Genomic DNA, 14557 nt, shown 5'->3' on the forward strand with positions numbered 1-14557 from the left:
TTCATGTTTAGACATATTCCTGAGTCTCTGACAGCAGCATGGGCAGGTGAAAATGAAGCAACTGTAGCTTTTATTAGCAAAGAGATTAAGTAGTGGGAAAAGCTTAACCTCCTACATTTTTCTTTTCAGTCTTCTTATTAAAGACAAATGATCATGGCCAGTAACAAAAATTGGAAATTCTAATCCCAAACCACCTAATTCAGTGAAACTAACAGTATCACTGATCAAGAATGTAGCCACTGAAAGAGGCTAAGATCAGCTAAAATTGAGGACATGGACTGTTCAGAATAAATGTGCAGCCTGCTCATATCCTGGAATGTAATTATTGTGACACAAGTGGAATATTTCACTACACAACTAATGTAGCAGTCTTTCGTGAAACAAGAATGACAGAGATTAAGTAACAAAGTTTGTGGCTGTTTTTGATTTTGATTAGAGATTGGGTATGGGTACTTGTGCTAGAACAAGAAAATGACACTTTTTTCAATCTTGGTAGTCTATTACGCAGGCCCTACTGCCTACCTTAAATGAAGCTTAAAATAATAGGATAAAGCTCTTATTATCAGGAGTAAGGGGCCAATTAAAAGGAAGCTAGCCTTATCCCCCCCCCCAATATTGTACTTTCTGAATCTACAGAAAGATTTTAGAAAGGCCTGCTTGATTTGTTTTCCATTTAAAGTTCCGCGTGTGTAATGGAATCTTCCATAGTTGTGGTGATTGTATAATAAGATTGTGTGTAACAAATATGTGGATTATATGTGGCTTCAAAATCATATTGTTACGAAGGTTGCACGCCACCCACAATCTCTGCCAATTGGTAGCAAGATTAATCTAAGGGGTTCCAGGCCTGGGGTTGTGTTTCGGTTGGGAATCAAGACGCAGTAGAAAGTGTCATCTTTAAGAAATACGGTTTATTAACACATACTTACAACCTGGGTGCAGATGGAGGGAGTGCCTAGCTTACAGCATCTCAAGAGGAGCTTGTTCTTCACAGCAGCTCAGCACTGCATTCAGAGGCTTTCTAAACCACATCTCTGTGCCTCTGTCCCAGCTTGTTTCCAGCCAGTCCTAATGTTGTCTGCCCTTCCACCCTCTCCATGGAGTTCTCCCCACTTCTTGCTTTCCCTTTCCATAAACTCCTTGCCAAGCAATTCCCACCCTTTTACATGCTCGCTCCCCTTGTAACTTTGGCATCCACTGTTGGCACAGACCCAAGGATTTCCCTGTTATGGGCCATCAACACCTTTTCTCATACTTAACAACAACTATCCCAATGAGGCCCTGGCCTGGAAAGAGAATTTAGGTTGTATTTTTCCACAGGCCTCTTCCCTTCAACATTCCAAAAATCAGCTAAATTCTGTTCCTTTTAAAAATTTCTAACATTCACTAACTCTAGCAGGTGGGATTGCAAGAGTTTCCCCCACCACACACACCTTTCTGCTCCCATTTATTTATTTATTTATTTTAAATTGTCCACTGCGTAAAGCTGAATGTGCACAAGTTAAATGTGTATGTTGTAGGTCTACTTTAGTACATATTCCCTGAGATAGCATGCATCACCTTACTTGATGTATTATTGCAAACATTGACCACCGAGATTGCATATATGTGATTTTTTAATAGATGTTTATTTACATAAATAGTAGAACAGATCTCTACTAATTTTATTGAATTGAAGTTTGGAATTTCTTTTTTATCCTAATGCATAGCAATCATGAATAAATGAAGGAAACAGTATTTAGCATTAATCAGATCATGCAATAGACTGTCTGATGTTTTGATACCAATTTCAAAGAAGAGTTTAGCTACATAAATCCTTAATTTTGTTTGTTGATCAGGAGGCAAATAGTCCAGCAGAAGAAACTATTAGGGCTGCTTTGAGGCAAATAAAACTTTTCTAGCTCCAGTATCTCATCTGGGTTAAAAACAGTTAGAATATGCAGTTATGAGTAATGCTACGAGAGATGTAAAGCAGATCATTATGTATGCTTACCTTATCTGAAATTGCACTGCAATTAATGTTGCAAAGGCTGCCTAAGAGTCAGATCAACAAATTTACATGATAGTCCAGAATCTGATTTGCTGTAGTATGTTCATGTTCACTATAAAATCTAAATATGGCCAAGTTTAAGAGGTGTTTTTGATTTAAATTAGGATTGATAAAAAACCTCCAAATGTCAAGAATACAGGAAATGTTTCACCTTTGTCTTGGGTTGCTCAAAGGTTATTTTCCCACATCTATGTGCAAAAGGTAGTTAAATCTCTTATGAAACACATGGTTCTTATATGGGCTGCTGGCTCTTCTTCCATGTACTCTGCTCCATAAATATTCCTGTTCTTAAGGTAAGTTGCATATGCATTAATAAGCGCACCAGCCCTCTTGTAAAATAACTTTGTTTACAGTGTTTCCCATATAAAACTCAAAGTTATTACAGTTTCTGTAAAGACTCCAAGAAAACTGCTACCTAGAAGTTTGTACTTGCAGCCATAGACCATCAAGACCATGGGCTCATCCACACTTCCGGTGGCTAGAAAGCACAGTTCTGTGTAGTTTAGATCTGAGTCTGAGCAGTTTTGTCTTTGCTCCACCACTTTCCCCCAGAAAACTCACTCTTTAGCATTCTGGAGAAAACCCAATTGATGTTTGCTCCAATTCAGCAGTTTACTGTGGGTTTCCCCAGGGGAAAGCAACAGGGCAAATGGAAATGTGAATGAGCACCAATCCTTCAATTTTAGGAATCAGATCATATTTCACATGGCCCCAAGAAAGGCATTGCCAACTGAGGAGCTTATTCTTGGCCCTGTGTTCTAACATGACAGCTGTCTTGACATGCATGTAATATAGGGCAATGAAACTTGCCAAGAGAGGAAGCCAGTGCAGTTTGCATCTGAGGTTTTACTTCTGTTTATTGCATTAGGGCATCCTTCTTCTGATGCAGAGAAACCCAGGCGGGGGCGGGGGCTGGAACAGAAATCAAGTGGTTCTCTTTGCTCCCCCCCCCCCAAGTCCTTATCACTTGTAATACTAAATAATGGTATAGTACTGTGCAAACAAGCCTCTGTGCCACGGATTCTGGCTAATTTAGTATGGCAGCATCATAATGAAATGATCACAGGCTATTTTAAACCAGGAACCCTACTTCTATCTAACTTTAACCCAAACATATTTTAAGGTGATGCTAAACTTGCGACAAGTCCTGCCTGCCACAGAGGAGTAACAGAGTGTGGGTGCATGAACATATTTCAGTATAGCACATTGAGGCAGATTGGCAAAGTATAAAACCATTGTTTAGTGTTATGAGCAAACACAGTAAAGTATTTAACCCCAAGCTTGAGTCTCTATTACACATGGGGTACCAGCCTGAGCTGGACAAAATAACAACAGATGCTTCTCTTGTGCATCTATAAACAATACTGCTCTCTAGAATGGAGTTTCATTATATCCTATTCATCTTGAACAACTTAAGCTATCATTTCATTTTAAGATATAGAAGAGTTCTTATTAACAGAATCTTACCCTAGTCACTGGCTTATTCTTGTCAATATCCTCCTCAGGGAAATTTGCTGCAAGGATTTGCTCCGTTCATGCTTATCTTCTTTTCTGTTGCAAACTATAACTTCCTGCTTAATATTACAGTGCCTATGGTAGGTTGAACATAGGCCAGTAGACCTGATTTCTGATTAAATAAGTTAGTTTATGAGTATGCAACTTAAATTTCCTTCATCGTTCTCAAGGGACATTAAAAGGCTTGTGGCTAAGTAGTAAAGATTATATCTGGCACAAAACCAAATCTCTGTCTTAAAGAGTCATCTTCACATACATTGGAATGTAGTCTCAGCTCCGTAAGTCTACAAATGCAAACTACAGAAACAATTTGGCATGGAGAGTATATGCATCCACAATCATATTTATGTGTTGTCAATTCTGTGAAATGAAGAGCAAGTGCAAATTCAGTGTTGTGTTCCACTGTCACTAACTAAGGTCACTAACTAATGCTCATTTTCACTGAATTTTAAATTTAGCAGTTTTACTTGTGTAATACAGCACTGTGCGGTTGTTAATAACTTGGTTTCACACACTTCCTCCAGAGTGTTTTTCTCAGCTTCTAGCTATAGATAATACCAAAGTAGTTAATCAAAGATGGCGTTATAATACTCAAAATACCCATCCCATTAATATATAATGTAAACAGAACAGAACAGTTTATACAACAGAACAAGTAATTATTTGATGGCATCATTTTTGTAATTAGGGCCTTAGCAATGTACCTTTCTCTTACACTCCAGTAATGCCAAAATAATTCTTTCATAATATTAGAAGTGTTTAAGGCTTTATTTGAAAACAATGCTCCGAAATGGGTGGATTTTTACATTTACTGGCTGCATACTGTATTCTCAGCAACATCCTCCTTGTCAACATTTTAATTTAAGTGTTTCTCTAAGCAGTTAGGGGATATTTCACAATCTCAGGTTATTGCAGAATCAATGGTGCCTTACAAAGTTAGGTTACTTTCCTTTAAAAGGCAGGATTTTTACTATAATTCCCTGTGTAACTTGTAAATATATTTTACCCCAGATTGATTATAACCATTGTAAATAGATTAGGTTAGTTTTGTTCCAAGAATTGTGTTGGAATGATGCTGGTAGTTCCATTGCACTTTTCCAAAAGCATATGGGAGCAAAGAAGGGACTGACAAAAGGTAATAGCAGTTAGTGAACAGTGTGATCCTAGAATGAATAAGAGAGTGTGTTCGGAATTATTTGATGAAAGGCTTGAGCAGCATGTAGTATAGACAAAGAAACTGGGGAGGAGGGGAGAGAGAATGCTCACATCCTCATGTAATACTAAAGCAAACCATGGCTTAGCACAAAAAAGGAAATGTGTTTCTGGGAAGGAGATTGCAGCCATTTTCAGGTAACCATAGCTGTAGCTGAAGTGGGCTAGGGTCTTTTTGCTACTGAATAATTAATAATAATAATAATAATAATAATAATAATAATAATAATAATTTATTTATATCCCACCCATCTGACTGACTTGCCTCAGCCACTCTAAGCAGCTTCCAACATAATAAAAACACAGTGTAACTCACTGTCTAGCTTAAGCCATAGTCTAGCTTAACATATCAACCAAACCTCAGTTCTTAGTTTAGCTCACTTCAGACAAACTATGGGTACAACTTGTGGTTTCTCTGAAGAGAGTTAAACCATGAGTCTGGTTTTAGACGACATGCTAAGCCAATTCTTGTTTTAGCTCAATACAGTCGCAAAATGATCTGGGAGGAGAAAGAAATGTGATTTCCTTTCTTGGAATTTGCATGATCTCTTCTTGAGAAGCCCACACGTTTGATTGCACTAGACCAATGTTTGACTTAACAGTACATGTGAACTTTGTATTGAGCAGCCAGCCATTCCTTGCCAGAAAAATATTTTCATAGTTCTTTGAAATATATTGTCATGAGACAATCCAATGGTGTGAACCAGCAATAGCAGTAGTTGCAATAACTGTATTTATAGGCATAGCACATGGATCCATGTAAAACCATCCTATTTCATTACGTAGCTGATAACTTTTTGAGTTCTGCCTCTATTTTGTGTTTCAGAAAATCAAAATCCATGGGCTATTTACAAAACTCGCAGAGACTTTGACACACAACACTATAGTGGCACACACTGCAGAAAACAGATGTGTTTAAATAACCTTGTTCACATACTTACTTAGGCACTAATGGTCTGTATATTGTGAAGAAACAGGTACATCCTCTTCTCTTCACCACATCACAACATAACATATGGCATGAGCACTCTATATGGAGGGGTGAAAGCCTGATTCCCCCACCCTTTTAAAGTGAAATAACTATATGGATTTGGCAGCCATATGTGGAGTCAAATGCCCATGCCATATGTGATGTGATGTGATGTATGTAACAAAATATATTGGTGAGCACCTGCTCATTTATTCTGCGAAGGCCATTGCCACCTAGGTAGGTATCTGAACCGGGCTTAGGCTATTGCAGCTTAGTGAAAGGGTTTTTTTATTCCTTGGTTGTTTAGGAGGGTTGAATTGTCTACACATCATCACTGTACTAACACTACCTGCTTCCTATGCAGTTTTTGTACATTAATTCAAATATGATTCTTTGTGTAACAACTAAACTAGCTCAGAATTGAATCTATTACTTATTTATGAGGTGTTTTGTAATGTCAGTGTTATTTCTGGAATGCATATGTGTGGATACTGTTTTATATTTAGGTTTTGTACAATGTGCTGCAAGATGACAAAATGCCAAAGGTAATCTTCTGGCATTTACTGATTCAAAATCAAACTGCTGCCTTGCAGAAAATAGCAAAGACACTAATTGAATTGCTTATAAACGCTTTTAACAGCAAAAATAATTTAAGATTGAAATATATGTATAACACATTTTATGCAAGACGATGCTTACAGAGAATTCTTTAAAATGCTTTAGCCTGAAAAAGGATTGCATGTTATATATTGAAGAAAACAGAGGCTATGGGACTATTGCTTTGAAAGTTATTTTAATATGAGCATTTACATTTAGATTCATTCTAAAAGCAATCTTATGATGTTTCTAGAAAATATTTTGCCTGTTTTTCTTCTACTTTTGGATATGCTACAAATATACTTTCACTGGATAAAATGTTTTTTCCTTGTGTACTTGAGTAAAGAAATCTTAGCAAAATACCATTTCTTTGTAAATTGCAAATATTCTTCTAATTTTTTAGATTGCAATGAAAGCAGTGCATGCTGTGTGCATATCAGAATTGATGATGTGTGCTGTTTTGATTTTGAATGTGTTTTTGATGTCCTTGAAAAATCACAGTGGTAGCAGTAAAATTGTTTTAATTAATGAATCGGAGAGCAACAAATCTGCTGACTCAAGCTTATTGATGTAATTATCACTGGGACAGAAAGGATGCAAAATCTGGCAGGAGTGTTAAACTTCGGTTTGTTGTCATCTGAGAAATAGTAAATGTATCGGTGTATTTCATATGTGGTCTTCTAAAGGAATGTTTTTATTTCCTTACAAAATTATGTTGACATGATCACCATAATATTTTTTCATATACAGCTTCTTACATATCAATACAAATATGGTAATGATTGAAAGTCAATTCATTTTGTTTTCTGTTATGCAAGTGAATAATAACATAAAGATGCCTTCTCCCATTTATTATGAAGTAATCCCTTTTTATTTAGATCACATTACCCTGGGTAAAATAGTTTGATGATTTTTAGCATTCATCATTGTTCCTTCTTGTGGAGCCCAGCAGGTATAAAGGAACATACCGGAAGAACCTTTAATGCCTTGTTAGACATTGCAGCTATGCTTTGCCTTGTCAGTAGGGCTGTACAGCCAGTATTCTGTCCCTCCCACAAGATTGTTGGCATCCATCTGTCTCAAGAGACAATGGAAGAGTGTGCCTTTGGGGGTAAAGTAAAACTGTTGGAGAGTTACACCACCTGCTATGGCTGTAGAGAACAGTACAGGAGAGAAATATTTTATTGCAGCTGGGTTAGATTACACTTTAAAGGTAAAGGGACCCCTGACCATTAGGTCCAGCCGCAGACGACTCTAGGGTTGCGGCACTCATCTCGCTTTATTGGTCAAGGGAGCCGGTGTTTGTCCTCAGACAGCTTCTGAGTCATGTGGCCAGCATGACTAAGCCGCTTCTGGCGAACCAGAGCAGCACACGGAAACGCCGTTTAACTTCCCACCGGAGCGGTACCTATTTATCTACTTGCACTTTGACGTGCTTTCGAACTGCTAGGTGGGCAGGAGCTGGGACCAAGCAACGGGAACTCACCCAAGCAACGTGGGGATTCGATCCGCCAACCTTCTGATCGGCAAGCCCTAGGCTCTGTGGTTTAGACCACAGTGCCACTTGTGTCCCAGATTACATATTGTTATTCTTTAGTCGTTTAGTCGTGTCCAACTCTTCATGACCCCATGGACCAGAGCACGCCAGGCACTCCTGTCTTCCACTGCCTCCCGCAGTTTGGTCAAACTCATGCTGGTAGCTTCGAGAACACTGTCCAACCATCTCGTCCTCTGTTGTCCCCTTCTCCTTGTGCCCTCCATCTTTCCCAACATCAGGGTCTTTTCCAGGGAGTCTTCTCTTCTCATGAGGTGGCCAAAGTATTGGAGCCTCAGTTTCACAATCTGTCCTTCCAGTGAGCACTCAGGGCTGATTTCCTTAAGAATTGATAGGTTTGATCTTCTTGCAGTCCATGGGACTCTCAAGAGTCTCCTCCAGCACCATAATTCAAAAGCATCAATTCTTCGGCGATCAGCCTTCTTTATGGTCCAGCTCTCACTTCCATACATCACTACTGGGAAAACCATAGCTTTTACTATACGGACCTTTGTTGGCAGGGTGATGTTCTTGCTTTTTAAGATGCCGTCTAGGTTTGTCATTACTTTTCTCCCAAGAAGCAGGTGTCTTTTAATTTCATGACTGCTGTCACCGTCTGCAGTGATCACGGAACCCAAGAAAGTAAAATCTCTCACTATAATTCAAAAGCATCAATTCTTCGGCGGTCAGCCTTCTTTATGGTGCAGCTCTCACTTCCATACATCACTATTGAGAAAACCATAGCTTTAACTATACGGACCTTTGTTGGCAAGGTGATGTCTCTGCTTTTTAAGATGATTACACATTACACTTGTGAAAATAAGGACCAGTTTTCAGGCTTGTATACTTCTGAGGGTTTGCCACAGGACAAAGGACTAAATCAACTAGGAATATTCCATGTTTATTTAAATGCATGATCTCCATGTCCTAAGAAATCACTCTAAAACCCCAATCATATCTAAATTTCCTTAGAAGTAGCTTCAACTTTGTTCAGTGGATATTCTTCCCAAGTAAATGTGTAGGGAAACACAACCTATGTTGTAACCAGTGCTTTTTTTTCCTAGAAAGAGAGGTGTAGGAACTCCCACCTTCTTGGGACAGACACTCAGTTTGGAGAGAATCTGCCCTCCAGATGTGTTTGACTACAATGCCCATCAGCATGGCCAAAGAGCAATGATGATGGAAGTTGTATTTCAAAACATATGAAGGGCGCCAGGTTGGGCAAGTTGGACAAGGTCTATACAGTATGTGTTTGCTTTCACGAACTAATATATGTAACAGTTGCTTATGGTCTTATGTCTCCAGCAGCAAATTTGTCAATTTCTGTATTGATGAAAGAAGCCCTTCCCTGTGCCGCCGCCAATAACTTACTGTGAGAGAGCATAAATGGAAATTGTGGGTCCTTATTCCAATCATTTTGTGGCAAGAAATAAACTAGGATTCCAGCACTGTTTGGTGTGAGGAAAAACCAACAAGAATACAACTTTTCTGGGGCCTGGTAAAAAGTGCAGAGCTTTTTCCTGCAAAATGCACGCCAGCATATAGTTCTGAGGGGCAAGAGAACAGGAGCCACTATGGCACTGTGGCCCTGACATATCCAGTACTAGATAAAAGCTGCCTTTTCCTTACCCAGCCAACCACCCAGTAGATCCTTCACCATGAAGCTAGCCATATAGAACATTAACCACATTCCAGCAGTCTTTAAACAGTGTGCTAGTTCTCCGTAGGCAGGTATAGAAAGTGTCAAACCGGTCAGCAATTGTAGCCTCCTTTCCTGAAAATGGGATGCCTAGCATCATCTGCCAGTGGCCCCATCCTCTGGGACAGGATGCCACCACATAGGCATACTTTTATTTACAAAGAAGCCATGTACCTGTGGAAAGGGTTTGATAATGAGCAGCTGCTGTGTAGCATGCTTCAGAAGTAGATTGCTTCAGATGCATTTTGCAATGCACTAAGGCCTTGTATATTTTAAGCCACCATATCACAGTTTATTTTGTGGGCAGATGGCATATAAATCACAGTCTAATTTAATCTACATCTAATCTTACGGAGGAGATGGCAGCCTTGGGCTCACCTCTACTACTTCTGAAGGCACAGATACCAGAATGATGGTACCAATGAACCGGGCAGTCTCTCATATGGTTAGTTACTGCAGGCTTAGACTGGTTGCTTCAAGCTGAAAATCAGATGGCAGGCTGACTCTTCAAGAATTTCACTGTGAAACAAATAGTGTAAAGGACAGAAACCAGAAGAAGTATCAGCTTTGGGTGAATTGAGAGCCATTGGTAATGAAGAATCCTATTGTGAAGCGGTTTGGGATCTTGGATACAAACAACACCTCACTGCAATCTATCTACTGAATAAGAAATGTTGATGAAATAGTAATCCATCTGTCAAAACCACTCTCACATAGCGGGGTTTTAGTGGATACATGCAGCACACCCAATCTGCTGTCCTACTTTCTTATTTTGTTGACTGGAAGAAGAGAGTTGGGTGGGTGGAAAGACAACACTTGCTTCCTTGTTCTCCATCAGGAGAATATTTATAACTGCTCCTTGTATGAATACATTTAGCTACTTGTTGATATACCAAAAAAGAAAAAAGGAAATTTGTGGATTTAAGGTTCAAATGTTTTTAATTAATACTGCTCAATAAATAAATATATTTCAGCTCATTTGTTATTTTCAAAGGTCTTTGTTCCATACTGTATCAGATGTATTGATTTTATGAAATAGCTAATAGGCTTTCCTTTGTGAAGAGTGGCTTTTTCCTGTGATTAACTTTTTACAATTCAATTGTTCCATCCCCTTGTGAGAAATATTTGAATGTAATAAAAAAAAGTACATTCAAAACAAGCCCTGGTATTTTCCCTGTCCTTTTAAAAATATTGCCACAATGTGTACTTTCAGAGGCTAGATAGGTTTTCTTTTCAATAATGCACCTACTATGTGAGTAAGCTTAATTGCTGTTACTCTTCACCTGCTTTACATATGGCCTACAAATAACAAAAGGAAGTCTGGAAGCACGGGGATAATTTAAATGAGACGAAAATGCAACATCATAATAATAATGATGTAGTAAACAGGAGACGTTGAACACATCTTTAGAAGCTAAAAATCAAGATAAGGGAAATCTAGAACATCCTGATTAAAGAAACACTAAAAATGAAGAAAAAAAAAATATGCCAGGGATGGCAAGCTTTCAGTTTTTGATGCAGTAACATCATTCATTTCTTTTTTAATGTAATGTCATGAGAGAGACTTTTCTGGGAAGGCAATGGACTTATTTTAACAGAATGATGATTGGATGAATGTTTGACAGCAGGGTGGTGATGAAATGGTGGGTGGAGCCAGAGTGACAGCTTGGGAACTTTGAGAGAAACAAGGAAAATGTGATTGTTGAAAGAATGAGAGTGAGGACATAGGTAAAAGACTGGAAGTCAGTTGTTAAAGAAGAGAATAAGGTATGCTAAACTAGGATGGTACTATCTGTAGGATAGTATTATTTATTTATCCAAATGATTACTTGTCATAGCTGTTGTTTTCCACAAATAAAATGGACTGATTTGTAGGACAAATGACAGGGTGATTGGATTGAGCTTCAATATCAACACAACGCCAGTACAAAATACATTTTTAGAAAGGAAAATAAGAGAATGGAAAGAATACATTAAGGATCTTGCCGGATCTTGCCAGATGATTGTTTTGTCTTTCATCCAACTAGGTATTTGCTGCAGAGAAATCTAAGTTTCTCAGCACTGGAAAAATCCCTTGCCTTTTGCAAAACTGTGTGTGTTCTGGCAGCTGTTGGTTGCTTCCTATGTAATCACTAATAGGTATCTCATGTTTGCCCGTTTTAAGAATTTGTCTGAAGGATTTTTAAAAGTGAATGCATTTTCCAGTATATTTTTTAGGGCTGAGCACACCCACCTTGCCCTTCCAGAATGTATTAACATCACCTTATAATAATATCTGCAACCACTGCTACAAGTGCCAGTCACAACCAGGAAGGCTGATTCTCATTCCGACCCATGAGCATTCTGATTCCATGAAACACTCAAATATATATATTGCTTTGTATGCTCTTTTTCCAGGGATGTGTAAAAAAAATAAAAATACCCAAAAGGCATAATTAGATTGTGTATGAGGGAGGTCTTATTCAGGGCCAACCTGGCATTCAGCAACAGCAGCCACAAACCTGAGGGCTGGCTGATAGGACAACCGTAATTCCCCAAGTTGCAGGAGGGGCTGTCACATGGCATAGTCATTAACTGCCTGTGCCGTGTGCTCCTTACCTGGCCTGTCCCACCTCCCCTTACCCTCAGCCACTGTGATTGGGGTCTCCCTTGCTCTTCTTACATTCTTATTGTATGGTATGGATGCGGCAACGCAGAGACTTAAAAAGAGAAAAAGGCTTAAGCAAGTTAGCCATTACAGTGGTACCTTGGGTTAAGTACTTAATTCATCATCATCATCATCATCATCATCATCATCATCATCATCATAATAATTTATTATTTATACCCCGCCCATCTGGCTGAGTTTCCCCAGCCACCTCTCATTCTGGAGGTCCGTTCTTAACCTGAAACTTCTTAACCTGAAGCACCACTTTAGCTAATGGGGCCTCCTGCTGCTGCTGCGCCGCCGGAGCACGATTTCTGTTCTCATTCTGAAGCAAAGTTCTTAACCTGAGGTACTATTTTTGGGTTAGCGGAGTCTGTAACCTGAAGTGTATGTAACCTGAAGCATATGTAACCCGAGGTACCACTGTATTATAAAGCTAATTTGTAACTTAAATATATATATTAAGACCTGAAATAGAAAATAATATGTTTGCCATGTAATCTTTTATCTAAGTTTTGTTTGTTTTAAAAAACCTTTTCTCTCTCTCTCTCATACACACACAGAGGGAGGGAGGGCAATCATTTGGCAAGTGTATACAGTGGAGCCTCTGGATACGAATTTAATTCATTCCGGGGGTCCGTACGCACCCCAAAAAATCCATAACCAGAGGCTCTGCGCACACACGCTGTGCAAAAGACTGCTTCTGCACATGCGCACGGCGCACAGAGCCGGAAAAATACTTCTGGGTTTGCCGCTTTTGCAATCCGAAGATTACATATCCGGAGAGGTACGTAACCCGAGGGTCCACTGTCTATTAACAGGGTGATGAGCTAGCTTTCACTTTTCACAGAGTTTCTGGTTTGATGTAATACAGAAAGAGAGAAGAAGCTTGATATTAAATTGATGCTTCTGATAGAGGGGGTAGGGGAAGCCCACTTTGTTGTATGTTACTGTCTTAAAATTGTAACTTAAGATGCTCTAGAAGACTAATTAGATTAGATAGTGCTAAGTCCTAAGGATCACAGGTTAAACCTATGACAAAGAAACAACAGGTGCTTTTTTGAGGAGTTTGTGATCTGCTATAGAAAACAAGTCCCCATCTACTTACCATGCTGGGGGAAGAGAAAGGAATGGAAAAGTAGAGTCATTAGTCTTCCACTCATACCTAAGGAGCATACCTAACGGGGTTATAGAGCTCGAGGGCAGGTAATTTCATGAAATGTAAGAAAGCAAGCCTTGAGTCTAAAAAGGAAGAAAGCTTACAGGTGTTGCTTTCTGTCTTTCTCATTAGTTGTTTCACAGATCAGTCAGGCTGTTATTTCTCTTTGGTGCTATGGATTGCAGCTCCACTTCTGAGTTTTATTTTTATTAAAATTAATTATGTGCAGAATAGAGGTTTGGTTTTATTTAGGATGCACTTTAGTTCTGTTTCTGCTTTTTCTGAAATAGTTCAGCAGTAATTTTATTTGTAGTAGAGTGAGATAGCTAAATAATATGGGATTCTCAGCTGCATCCTTAAGACTGTTTTTACTCATTTCACTTTTTTAAAAAATCCTCAAACTTACTTCCCTATAAAATAAAAGGCTTACATTTGAAAAGAAGTTCCTGAACTTTAATTTGATCTCATTAGCATTTTTTTTTAAAAGGTTAGTGTGTGTTTGTTACTATGCTAATATTTAAAGGCAATTTCTGCTGAGAATATTGTGTGGAACAGTTTAGACAAAGCTAAGGACATATTTAAAATTTTAATATTGAAGGAGACTATCATGAGGAAAAAGTTACTAAGGCATCCCCCTGTGCTCCCATTAATTTGTATATTATCAAGGACCTGGTTATGAATATGGTTACTGGAGTAGGCATGTAATAAACAGAATATAATTGAATTTTCAATCTTTTGTCATGAGGGAATAATCTTCTTACAAGACCTCTGCTCTGTCTTCCAGCTAATTGTCAGCAGTTATTCAATATTGCCACATAAATGTCATCAAATCTTGCAAACCCCCTCTCCCCGAAAAATGATTGCATTTAAAAATGTGTGCCTCTACTCCATTGTGTTTTAATTATTTTCATGCACATATTTTTGTTGAGACGTTCTAGAAATGATTTGAAATGAAGTTGCATAGAACTTAAAGCTCAGTTAAACTTTTTTTAGAAATAAAAATGGGTCTAAATAAACCTGCAAACTAAGGAAAAGAATATTCGACACAGGCCTGAAACATGGGGAAGAGTGTTGAATGAGAGAGCATGGTTGCTGATATTAAACAGGCCAGTGCCAGATATCCTGCCTTGATTAACATTGTCTCCAGTCGACTGGTTAAGGATCAGCATAAAGT

At 38.6% G+C, this 14557-nt stretch overlaps 1 protein-coding gene across 9 annotated transcripts in view; it reads left to right on the plus strand.

Annotated features, from left to right (window-relative positions):
• Window positions 1-14557, plus strand: part of TENM3 (teneurin transmembrane protein 3) — a 1264289-nt gene that overhangs the window by 984205 nt on the left and 265527 nt on the right. The gene's annotated exons all lie outside the window — the stretch shown is intronic.

Source organism: Podarcis melisellensis, assembly GCF_964234715.1.
Source record: "Podarcis melisellensis genome assembly, chromosome: 9".
NCBI lineage: Eukaryota > Metazoa > Chordata > Lepidosauria > Squamata > Lacertidae > Podarcis > Podarcis melisellensis.